At 42.9% G+C, this 11,812-nt stretch overlaps 1 non-coding gene across 1 annotated transcript; it reads right to left on the bottom strand.

Moving 5' to 3' along the window:
* Positions 1 to 3,752: 3,752 nt before the first annotated feature.
* Positions 3,753 to 3,859, bottom strand: LOC143572376 (small nucleolar RNA R71). Its single transcript, XR_013142249.1, has one exon. It is a non-coding gene; the product is annotated as a small nucleolar RNA R71 (small nucleolar RNA).
* Positions 3,860 to 11,812: the final 7,953 nt, after the last annotated feature.

Raw genomic sequence — 11,812 nt, 5'->3', positions numbered from 1 at the left:
ACTTTATGTACCTCAACAGAACGGTGTGGCCGAAAGGAAAAACAGAACTTTGATTGAAGCCGCTAGAACTATGTTTGCCGTTTCTAAGCTTCCTGTCCAATTCTGGAATGAGGCGGTGAATATTGCTTGTTATACGCTTAATCGAGTTCTAACTATTAAGAGACTCCAAAAGACTAGTAATGAGCTTTTGAACAAACGAAAACCTAACTTAAAGTACTTAGAATCATTTGGGTGTCTCTGTACGATGTTGAAAAGAGATGTGGGTAAATTTGAAGAAAAAGCCGTTGAGGGTTATTTCTTAGGTTATGCTTCTCCAAAGAAAAAGGTATTTAACGTTACTTCTGGTGGTGTGGAGGAATGGTACCATGTGGATTGTCAAAAGTACACCACACCTCCTCAAGGAAAAGGTCCCGACTGGATTTTTGATTATGATGGTTTATTTAACTTGTTTACTCAATCAACTGAGCAACCAGATGAAGACCTGGTTCATGCATATTTTGAAGATCAATTGGTAATTCTGAACTTTTCAACTTCTAATGATGTTGAAACTCCAATTATTGTTCCAACTGAAGATCCATGTGATAATCCTCCAGCTTCTTCTGATGATACTCCTGATGTTGCTGATGCAGTTGAAATTGATGATTCATATCAGCTGGGAGAACATTCCACTAATTTAATCGACAATGTTGTTGTTCCTGAGAATCACACTCTTATGATTCATAATTATCATCCAAAGGAAAAAAAATCATTAGGGAACATGATGTGGAAGTACAAACGCGTCATCAGGTTGCCTCTTCGAGTGAAAATAATGTATTGTGTGCCGAATACACTTGCTTTCTATCCCAAGTTGAGCCGACGACCACTCGTAAGGCACTTGAATATCCTTCTTGGATAGAGGCAATGCAAGGGGAATTGAAACAGTATAATAGACTGGGTGTGTGGGATCTTATTGATAAACCTGCTCGAGTCAAGAAACCTTTTTCGACTAAGTGGGTATTTAAATGTAAAAAGGATGATCGTGGGGTGATCGTGAGAAACAAAGCACGGCTAGTGGTGCAAGGTTTCCATCAGCAAGAGGGTATAGACTGCACTGAGGTATATGCTCTGGTTGCAAGATTGTAAGTTATACGAATCTTTCGGCTTATGCGGCTTACAAGAATATAAAAATTTATCAAATGGATGTGAAAAGTGTTTTTCTCAATGGTAAATTACACGAGGAAGTGTTTTTTTTACAGCCTCTTGGCTTTGAAGACCCTGATTATCCGGACCGAGTTTACCGCTTAAACAAGGCCCTGTACGGTCTACATCAAGCCCCGAGAGCTTGGTATGGCACGCTTGCCGACCATCTGACTGATAACGGCTTCAAGCGAGGGAGTGTAGACTACACTTTATTTTACCAGAATATTGGTGATGATCTTCTCCTTGTTCAGATTTATGTCGACGACATTATATTTGGGTCAACAAACGACACGTTATGTAAGGAATTCGAGAAGTCCATGCAAACAAAGTTAGAAATGAGCTCGATGGGAGAGATGAACTTCTTTCTAGGGTTGCAAGTTCATCGGTCTGCAAAAGGAATCTTTATTCACCAGACTAAGTATGTGAACGATGTCTTGAGCCGATTCAAGATGTATGCCGGAAAAATCCCTTCAACTCCTCTCCCCATGGGTCACAATTTATCACCGGGTGAATTGGAGGACACTGTGGATCCTACCCTCTATCGTGCTATGATTGGATCTTTGATGTATCTTAATGCTTCTCGACCTGACATTATGTTTGCAGTTTGTTTATGTGCTAGGTACCAAGCTAGTCCCTGAGTGACTCACCTAGCAGTGGTCAAGCGAATTCTTCAATATCTGAGGGGCAATACTGACATCGGGTTATGGTACCCCAAGGACAATAACTTTGAACTTACCGCCTTTTCTCACTCAGACTATGGAGGATGCAAGTTTAACTTCAAATCGACTACGGCATGGTGTCAATTTTTAGGAAACCGGCTTGTTTCCTAGCAGTGTAAGAAGCAGATGACGGTCTCCACTACAACCGCTGAGGCAGAACATGTTGCAGCCTAGAGTTGCTGTTCCAGGTTTTGTGGATCCAACAACATATGTGCGACAACGGTTTGAAGTTTCTTACTAGTCCAATTTTAAGTGATAACCTTGTTGCCATTAGCATCACCAAATATACATGAATTAGTTTCGTGTTTGGTTTAGGATTGCATGTTAGAATAATTACTTGGTGTTTTTGGTTGTTTGTGGTAGACGTCACCATAGGGTTTGATTGGTTAGAGTTGTTTATCTCAATAGTTCATCTCCTTTTAGTTGGACCAAGACATTAGGAGTTGGTTTATCTTTTTGGTCTAGTGGATTTAGTTAGCTGTTGCGAGCCACGTGTGGTTTCCTAGCCGTTGATTAGGTTGTATTGTAAACTAAGTTATTTAGTCTTTAATATTGAATTACCCCTTATTCCCTAGGTTTGTTAGAATTACGAGTCTTAATGGAATTTGTGATTTTGATACGGACCAAGTAATAAATCATTAGGGTACTAAGAAAATCAACCGTGTTTTATTATTCTTTCTAAACGTTTTTAGGGGTATTTAGTAAAACTGACCGTGGGGACCTATTTTCCCTTATCATTGTCTAGTTAGATTATCTTAAGAACCCGATTTTATGTGTTCGTTGTCACCCGAGCGCCGTTGATAGTCGATAAGATACCTTACCTTGGTGGTTCCCCTTCATCATACTCGAGAGCTCCGTTAGTGCCGTTAAGTTTTCTTGTTAGTTTCGTTAAGTTAAGTAAGTTAGTTAAATTATTTAAAATAGAAATTAAAATAAAATCAATTACATAATAAGGTAGGACTTGGATTAGGGTTTATAATCTGAGCCGTTCTCACGTGTCTTCGAGTTCGATATTCGGACTTTTCTTTTCTTTGCTATACGCGACCAGTACACTTATCGTTTGTGTCAACTAGGATAGGTTGTTTGGTTTTTTAAAACTTAATTGTGATTCGTGTTATATATATATATATATATATATATATATATTCGCACATCAAGTTTTTTGCGCCGTTGCCGGGGACACGGTTTGAGGCTATTTGAGAACGACCCGAGTTTGGGGACTTACCTATTTTATGTTTACTTGGTTTTTTGTTTTTATTCGTTTTTAGTTTAATTTTAGCATAGTTAATTTTTGTTTTTCTTTATAGTCGTATGCGTCATACTCGCTCACAAGGACCGCCGAAGCTTGAAACGTCTGACGACACCAAGAAAGTCAAGCCCGAGAGAGAGCGTTCTGTTTCACCAACAGGTTCTGATTCTTCATCTACTTCTATTTCTATTTCTTCCGCATCTTCTAGGGATAGGAACATGGGTGACCAACCGCCTAGGAGAGTAGTAGGTGACTATGGTAGGCCGACAACGAGTCCTCATTCAAGCATTACCTTACCGAACGGTGCCACCATTGGCAAATGGTCCATTCTGGCCCACGTCATGCAAATCATCAAGACCGCACTCCAATTCGAAGGGCTAGAGAGCGAAGACCCTTCAAACCAAATCGACATGTTTGTTCAAATCTGCGAAACTTTCAATATTGGCAACACAAACGATGAAGCCATCTATCTCCGTCTTTTTCCCTTCTCACTTACCGGAAAAGCCTACAAATGGCTTAAGTCACTACCTGCAGGATCCATCACCACTTGGGTAGGCCTTCAAGAGAAATTCATGACCAAATTCTTTCCGCCATCTAAATCTGCTCGACTCCGTGAGGAGATTTGTTCTTTCCGCATGAAGTCTGACGAGTCTTTCGGGGAAGTTTGGGAAAGATTCAAGGACCTCCTTCTTAGTTGTCTTCATCATGGTTTAGATAAGTGGATTCTAATCGAGAAAGTCTACAATAGAGCCACTCAGCACGTGAGAGAGATGTTGAACCAAACTGCTAACGGGAACCTCCTTAAGAATAAAGATCCCGATGAGTGCGTCATCCTTATTGATGATCTAGCAGCGAGCTACGAGGGGCACGAGGGCAGAAATTCTTCCACGTCATCAAGAGGAGTACTTCAGGTCGATTCGAGCACTAGCTTGTAGGCGCAAATTTATGTTTTAAACAAACTCTTTACAGATTTTACCGTTAAGAGCGTCGCGAAGTGTGAGGTTTGCCGAGGGGGTCACGACACCATTGATTGTCCTATTAACCTGGGTAGCAATCAGGAGGAGGTTGACTTCGTCAACAACCCCTTGAGTATCAAAACCCCGCCTTCAGCGGGAACACTGGCTGGAGAAATCAGAATAACTATCGAGGGAGACAAGCCAGTGGCTACCAAGCCCAATACCAAAACCAGCGTCGAGAGATTCTATTCGGGCAGGGGAGTTCAGGTTAGGAGAGTTCGGAACAAGTGGGGAGAGAGGAGAAGAAAGCCTCACTGGAGGAGAAGATGGCTGAGCTGCTGAAGCGTTATGAGAGGAACCGAGTGACAAATGAGGCGAAATTTGCGGAACACGATGCTGTGCTGAAAAACCAAGCCACGTCTCTAGATAATCTTGAGCGTCACGTAGGAGAGATTGCCAGCCAGTTATCCGAGAGAGCACCATGTTCACTAACGAGTAATACTGACAAAAATCCAAGAGGGTTCGCCAAGGCGGTGACTACTAGGAGTGGTGCTAGAAGAGAAATAGAGGCTGGACCTTCGAGAGTTGTCACACCTGCAGTTGATGAAGATGAGCTGGTAGATGGAGCCTCGTCCGGCCGAGGCATACCAGCAGACTGTTCCAGCAAGTACTAAGCCGGCCGATATACCTTCATCATCATCAAACCCTCCTCTAAGAGTCTACAAACCCAAACAGCATTATCCAGGGAGACTCCGATCGGATAGAGACGAGGAGTAAAAATCCAAGTTCCTTGAACTTCTCAAACAACTTCACCTAAATATTCCTTTCCTTGAGGCGCTTACTCAGATGCCCAAATATGCCAAATTACTCAAGGACATTCTTTCCAATAAGGAGAAGCTAGCTAAGGTCTCTTCTATTTTGTTGAGTGTTGGGTGCTCTGCAGTGTTGCAGAGCAAGTTGCCTGAAAAGATGGCCGATCCTGGGAGTTTTACAATTCCCCGCATCTTAGGCGACGATACGGTTCGACATGCTTTGGCCGACCTTGGAGCCAACATCAATCTCAAGCCGTATTCTATGTTCAGTAAGTTGGGTCTTGGTGAACCAAGGCCAACCCGAATGAGTATCCAACTTGTTGATCGTTCTGTGAAATATCCGCGAGAGGTGGTCGAGAACATGCTTGTTCGTATCGACAAGTTCATCTTCCGGGTGGACTTTGTCATTCTGGATATGAATGAGGATGATAGTGTCCTGCTCATTTTAGGCGGACCATTCCTTTCCACCGCACAGGCGTTGATCGATGTCCGTGAGGGAAAATTGATTCTGAAAGTTGGGGATGATAACGTCACCTTTGACGTAAGATAGTCACTCAAACACCCCAAGTCGGCGGACGACTCCCTGTATTTCGTTGACACCATCGTATCGCATGTGCGGGAGTTTTTCACTAACATCTGTGGAGGACCTACCTTGGACTCACAGATTCTCGATAGGGAGATTTCAGAGGTCGAGATGGTTACCATGACCACTCAACCATTTATTGATGACACCGTTTCACCGTCCCTAGATTCAGAGTTAGCTGTTGAGATCGTGCGAGCCGATCCGAGGGACCGACCCTCCGTTGAGAGCCCTCCTCCTTCTTTAGAACTTAAGGATATACCCGATCATCTAGAGTATGCAATTCTGGATGAGGAGAGGAAGCTACCTGTCATCATCGCGTCTGCCTTGACGGAGGTCAAGAAGTTGAAGTCGTTGAAGGTGCTGATAACGCACAAGGAGGCGATAGCATGGAAGATCATCGACATCAAAGGGATTAATCCCTCGTTCTGCACTCATAAAATCCTCATGGAGGATAATTTCAAATCCGTCGTTCAGCATCAACGGAGGCTTAATCCGAAAATTCTAGAGGTCGTTAAGAAAGAAATCATTAAACTCCTTGATGCAGGAATCATTTTTCCCATCTCTGATAGCGCCTGGGTGAGTCCGGTCCAAGTGGTTCTCAAGAAGGGTCGCTTGACTGTCGTCACCAATGAAAGGAACGAGCTTATTCCCACCAGGACCGTGACCGGTTGGAGAGTCTGCATTGACTATCGCAGACTGAACGACGCCAATAGGAAAGATCACTTTCCTCTACCCTTCATTGATCAAATGCTTGAGCGTTTGGCGGGTCAGCAGTACTACTGCTTTTTGGATGGTTTCTCCGGGTATTTCCAAATCCCGATCTCTCCCGATGATCAGGAGAAAACCACATTCACTTGCCCCTACGGCACGTTTTCCTATAAACGCATGCCCTTTGAACTCTATAACGCTCCAGCTACTTTCCAGCGATGTATGGTTGCGATCTTTCATGACATGATCGAGGATTCCATGGAGGTCTTCATGGACGAGTTTTCTGTCTTCGGGAATTCTTTCGATCATTGTCTCTCCAACCATGATAAGATGATGGCTCGTTGTGTCGACACCAACCTAGTTCTCAACTGGGAGAAATGTCACTTCATGGTACGCGAGGGCATCGTCCTAGGACATAGGATCTCGAATGCGGGGATCGAGGTTGATCGAGCTAAGATTGAAACCATTTCTAATCTCCCCCCCCCCCCCGCACACTTCTGTGAGATCCATCCGTAGCTTCTTAGGTCATGCTGGTTTCTATCAATGGTTCATCAAAGATTTCTCAAAAATTCCGAGACCGATGGCCAAGCTACTAGAGAAAGATGCTCCATTTGTCTTCTCTTAACAGTGTATCGAGGCGTTTGATCTTCTAGAAGACAAACTCGTTAACGCCCCGATCATGATTGCTCCCGACTGGTATATGCCATTCGAATTGATTTGCGATGCGAGCGACTATGCTGTTGGAGCAGTGCTTGGACAACCGAAGGAAAGCACTTTCACCCGATCTACAATGCTAGTCGAACCCTAAATAGTGCTAAGGAGAATTACACTACCACCGAGAAAGAGTTGTTAGCTGTGGTGTTTGCCTTTTATAAGTTTAGGTCCTATCTTGTTTTGTCCAAAACAGTCGTCTACACGGATCATGCTGTCATTCGTTATCCTTTCAGCAAGCAAGATGCTTAGCTTGTTCTCATACGATGGATCCTGCTGCTTCAGGCGTTTGATATTGAAATCCGTGATAAAAAGGGGGAAGAGTATGTGGCGGCCGATCACTTGTCACTTCTTTAGAGAGCCGAGATTGGAGATGCTGGGGTCATCATCAATGACCATTTTCCGATAGAGAATCTCATGTTTGTCAAAGACCAGGATGACGGCTACCCATGGTTTGCTAATATATAGAAGTTCCTCGTCAATGGTTCCCTCCCCAGGAGGATATCTCACCAGCAAAAGAAGAAATTCTTTGCTGACGTAAAGTTTTACATCTGGGACGACCCATTTCTTTTTCCTATCGGTGCCGATCAGCTTGTGAGGAGATGCGTTGATGTTGCAGAAGGGTAGCGGATTTTGAGCCACTATCATGAGGGACCGACAAGAGGTCATCATGGTGTTGTTCTTACTGCTAAGAAGGTCTTTGATTCAGGATTCTATGGCCTTCTTTTTTCAAAGATGCTCATGCGTTCGTTACTATGACCGATGCCAGCGTGTCGGTAACATCTCATCCCCAAATGAGATGCCCCAAACTGTTTTTGACATTTGGGGTGTTGATTTTATGGGCCCGTTCCCATCTTCTATAGGTAACAAGTACATACTCGTGGCGTTTTATTATGTCTCCAAGTGGGTTGATGCCAAATCCTTGCCCACTAAGGACGCCCGAATTGTAGTGAGATTTCTGAAAAATCTTTTCTCTCGTTTTGTTGTACCAAAAGACTTGATCAACGATCGAGGTACTCATTTCTGCAATGCGCAGATGGAGAAGGAGTTGCAACGCTATAGGGTCACCCATCGACTTGCGACTGCCTACCACCCACTGTCTAGTGGACAGGTGGAAGTGAGTAACCGAGGCATAAAACACATTCTTGAGAAGACGGTTGGGCTAAACCGAAAGGATTGGTCCGACAAATTAGATGATGCTTTGTGGGCTTTCCGTACGGCATAGTGTTGGTGCATGAATGTCAGTAGTTCATAGTCTAGTGTCTGTAATCGAGTCTGTATTGTGATTTATGTTTTTGTTTAAAGCGAAGTTGTCAACAAGTTCGCCTAGGCGAACTTGTTGAACAAGCGAAGTTATGGACAACTTCGCCTGAACATGTCAGGCGAAGTTGTCGTGTATTTATACTCAAGCCTACGGCTTGGTTTAGGTTAATCAATCAGTTAGCAGTTTTGATTAACGAGTTTGTTCGGTAACGTGAGTCTGTAATAGTGATATCGTATCACGTGTTCGGTTATCAATATAACGTGTTCGTTTATCGTATCGTGTTTGTTTGATTTGCTTTCTACACTCGTAACGATCTACGCAGGGATTCCGCACCTGAGTAGACCGCGATATCTCATGTGATCCGTCCAGGGAACCTACAATTGGTATCAGAGCATTTGCTCGATTGTGTGGTTCGGGATATTCACGCGGGTGTAGAAATCGTCCCGTTTCGACTATTCGCGGGACGTGTTTTCTGTGTTATTGATCATTCTTACCTCCTACCATCGTGTTCAAGCCTTTACACCGTCAAAAACCTCGTTAAAATCCGATTTACAGATCTGTAGAAACTTCGTGTTCATCAGGCGAAGTTGCCGTCACTGTTCGTAGGGTTTCGGCGAAGATATAAGGTTAAGCGAAGTTATCCACAACTTCGCCTACCTTCTCAAGTTCGCCTAATTCAAGCGAAGTTCCCTACAACTTCGCCTACCGCTTAAGTTCGCTTACCTCAAGCGAAGTTAAGAATCAGCGAAGTTAATCAGCAGTGTTCGTCAGCGAAGTTCTTCAGCGAAGTTCTCTACAACTTCGCCTACTTCAAGCGAAGTTATCCGTAACTTCGCCTTCAGTACTTAAAAAAAAAAAAAAATTTCTTAATTTTTCAGGTTTCTTACTTTTCGGGAAAGATGTCGTCGATCAATATCTCTGAGTTAGTGAAGATGGAAGTTGAAGCAGGGTCAGCTACCAAGGCCCCAAGATTGCTGAAGGGAACCGATTTCGTTGCATGGAAGGATCGGTTCATACAGTACGTCAAATACCAGGATGCGAAGATGTAGGTATGCATCCAGGATGGTTATATTCCACCAATTATGGAGTATGAAGATCGTGACCAAATCAAGAAGTATAGCAAAATGGAAGAAGAAGAGAAGAAGATGTATGAGGCTGAGAGCAAGGCTCATGCTGCTATTACCATGGCTCTTCCACAGGAGATCCTTCATACTTTTAGGAAGTACACTTCAGCAAGGGAGCTTTGGGAAACCCTTGAGAGCAGATTTGAAGGAAATGTAGGAATCCGGGCTTCAAAAATAAAACTGCTCAAGACCCAGTTCTCAGTCATCAAGTATTTGAAGAATGAATCATTAGATGATATCATCACTCGATATTATCATCTGATGACTGAACTGAGCAACTATTCCATTTCTTACAGAGAAGAAGAGATAGTTGAGAAGCTTCTGGATGCTCTCCCACCAAAATGGGAGATGTACACTGTGCTGATGAGGGAAGACAAGGACTTTCCCACTTATGATCTCGAAACGACAGTCAACAAGCTCAGGACCTTTGAGCTTAACATGGTAAGAAAGGAGACATCTATGGATCAGGTTCAAAATCCAAGTATGTATGGAGCTAAAGTCAACACTAGCTCAGGCTCAAAGACTGAATCGGCTGCTTACTACTCGAAGGGAGAGTCGGGCCCCAACTCATCACATAAGGGACATGTGTCAGTTAACACAAATGGGGATGTTTGCTATGTAGCAGCTGGATCTAGTGGTTCTCAACCCCAGGCAAGCAAGAGTAGTTGCTCTTCAAGTGCTCCCAGCAACAACTACTCCAAGATGCCTATGAGTGTCAAGTCTGCTGAAGAGCAGTTTGGCCTCTATGCTTCTTTCATTGCTTCCTATGAGAACTATATTCAAGGGAAGATTGTTGATCCAGCTATGTTGGATGAAGATTACGATCAGATTGATGCTGACGATATGGAAGAAATGGATCTACAATGGCAGATGGCCATGATTGTAAGGAGGGTGAAGAGGTTTCTGAATAAGACCGGTAGAAAGTTTGTCGGAGGAAGACCAGGGTTCGACAAGTCAAAGGTAAGGTGCTACAATTGTCAACAAAACGGTCACTTCGCAAAAGAATGTAGGAATGAGCGTGTAGAACGAAGTCAAGGAAAGTCTACACCGCATAATGAGGGAAGAAGAGATTACAGTGCCATGATTTCCAGAGAAGATGGGGAATACAACTGGAACCTGCTGTCTAAAGAAACTTTTGAGCAGGCAAATTTGGCAAAGGTAGAAACTGAAGAAAGTGAGAAGGTTACCGGAGAAGACAAAGCTCTAATTGCAGACGTTAATGACCAGCTCTCTGAGGTAAGTTCTAAACCAACTTGTTCAAAATGTGAGAACTTGTCTGAGAAACTAGCAACCATAACCGATCAGTATGTTAGGTTGGACGCTGAATTTAAAACCTTAAAAGAAGATCATCACTTTATTAAATCAAGAGAAAATAATTATAAAATTAAAATAAAAGCTTGTGAAAAAGATGTGAAAAGTTTGAAAACAAAACTTGCTGAAAAAATTGAAGTGATTGATTTAAGTTATGAGGTTTTGGAAGAAAATACCAAACTAATTGCTGAGAGAGAAAAACAGATTGATGACCACCAGGTGAAAGTGGTGGAACTGAATCGAAAACTGGAGCAGTTCAGAAATTCTTCTGCTATTCTTGATCACCTTGTTAGTGATCAAGGTTCCTCTGCTAAGAGAGGAGGAATCGGTTATCATGAGGTTCCACCACCGTACAATCACAATTACACTTTTAACCCTAGTGTGCAGAAATCTGTTGACTTTGAGGTTGCTCAGACAGTGCCAATTAAGGTAACTGTTAAAGAACCAAATGTTAGTAGAGGCGAAACAAGTTCGCCTGTTTCAAATGTTGAAATTTCTGATCAAAGTCCAGTCTCGTCAGATTCGGATAAGTCATCCGAGTCTGGTAAGGCAAAAGAGGAGGTTGTGTTACCCAAGAGTGGAGAAAAAGATAAAATGAATAAAAAGAGTACTCCACTAAACCCGTACGTCCCACCATATGTGAGACGAACGGGCGGTAATATAGCCTTGACGTCTAAAACACCGGTTGATAAAAAGGTTGAGCATAGGTGTTGTTTTAGATGTAATCAGTTAGGACATCTTGTTGCAAATTGCCCTCTGAAGCAGCGATTCAGAGGTGTAAGGCCTACTAAAGCTGAGAATAGACCTAATAGTAATTATCATGCTCCTAAAAATGAAAACCATTTAAAATTCAAAAATGTGACTAATTCGGGTTTTCATAGAAACAAATCTCAGTTTTACACTACTAATAACCAAACCACAAGCTATAATTCTTTCAATTCTCAAAGGTTTGGAAGGCCTTACAATCAATCTTCAATGAGATATCCTAATGGGACTTACAGGAGTTACCGAGATACTAACTTTGGAAAGCCAAAGTTTGGGATGTATAGATCCAAGACCAATTGGTCTTGGGTCCCTAAATTTTAATCTTTTGCTTTGTTGTGCAGGAACAGTTGAACAGGGCTGCCAATAATCTTTGGGTTGTGGATAGCGGCTGTTCCCGGCACATGACGGGTAACAAATATTTGTTACACGAT

The sequence above is a fragment of the Bidens hawaiensis genome, unplaced genomic scaffold, assembly GCF_021521415.1.
Source record: "Bidens hawaiensis isolate Kalapana, Puna unplaced genomic scaffold, B.hawaiensis_p1.1 tig00001369_1, whole genome shotgun sequence".
Lineage (NCBI taxonomy): Eukaryota > Viridiplantae > Streptophyta > Magnoliopsida > Asterales > Asteraceae > Bidens > Bidens hawaiensis.
The sequence above is the reverse complement of the archived record's forward strand: the minus strand, read 5'-3'. Positions and strand labels throughout refer to the sequence as shown.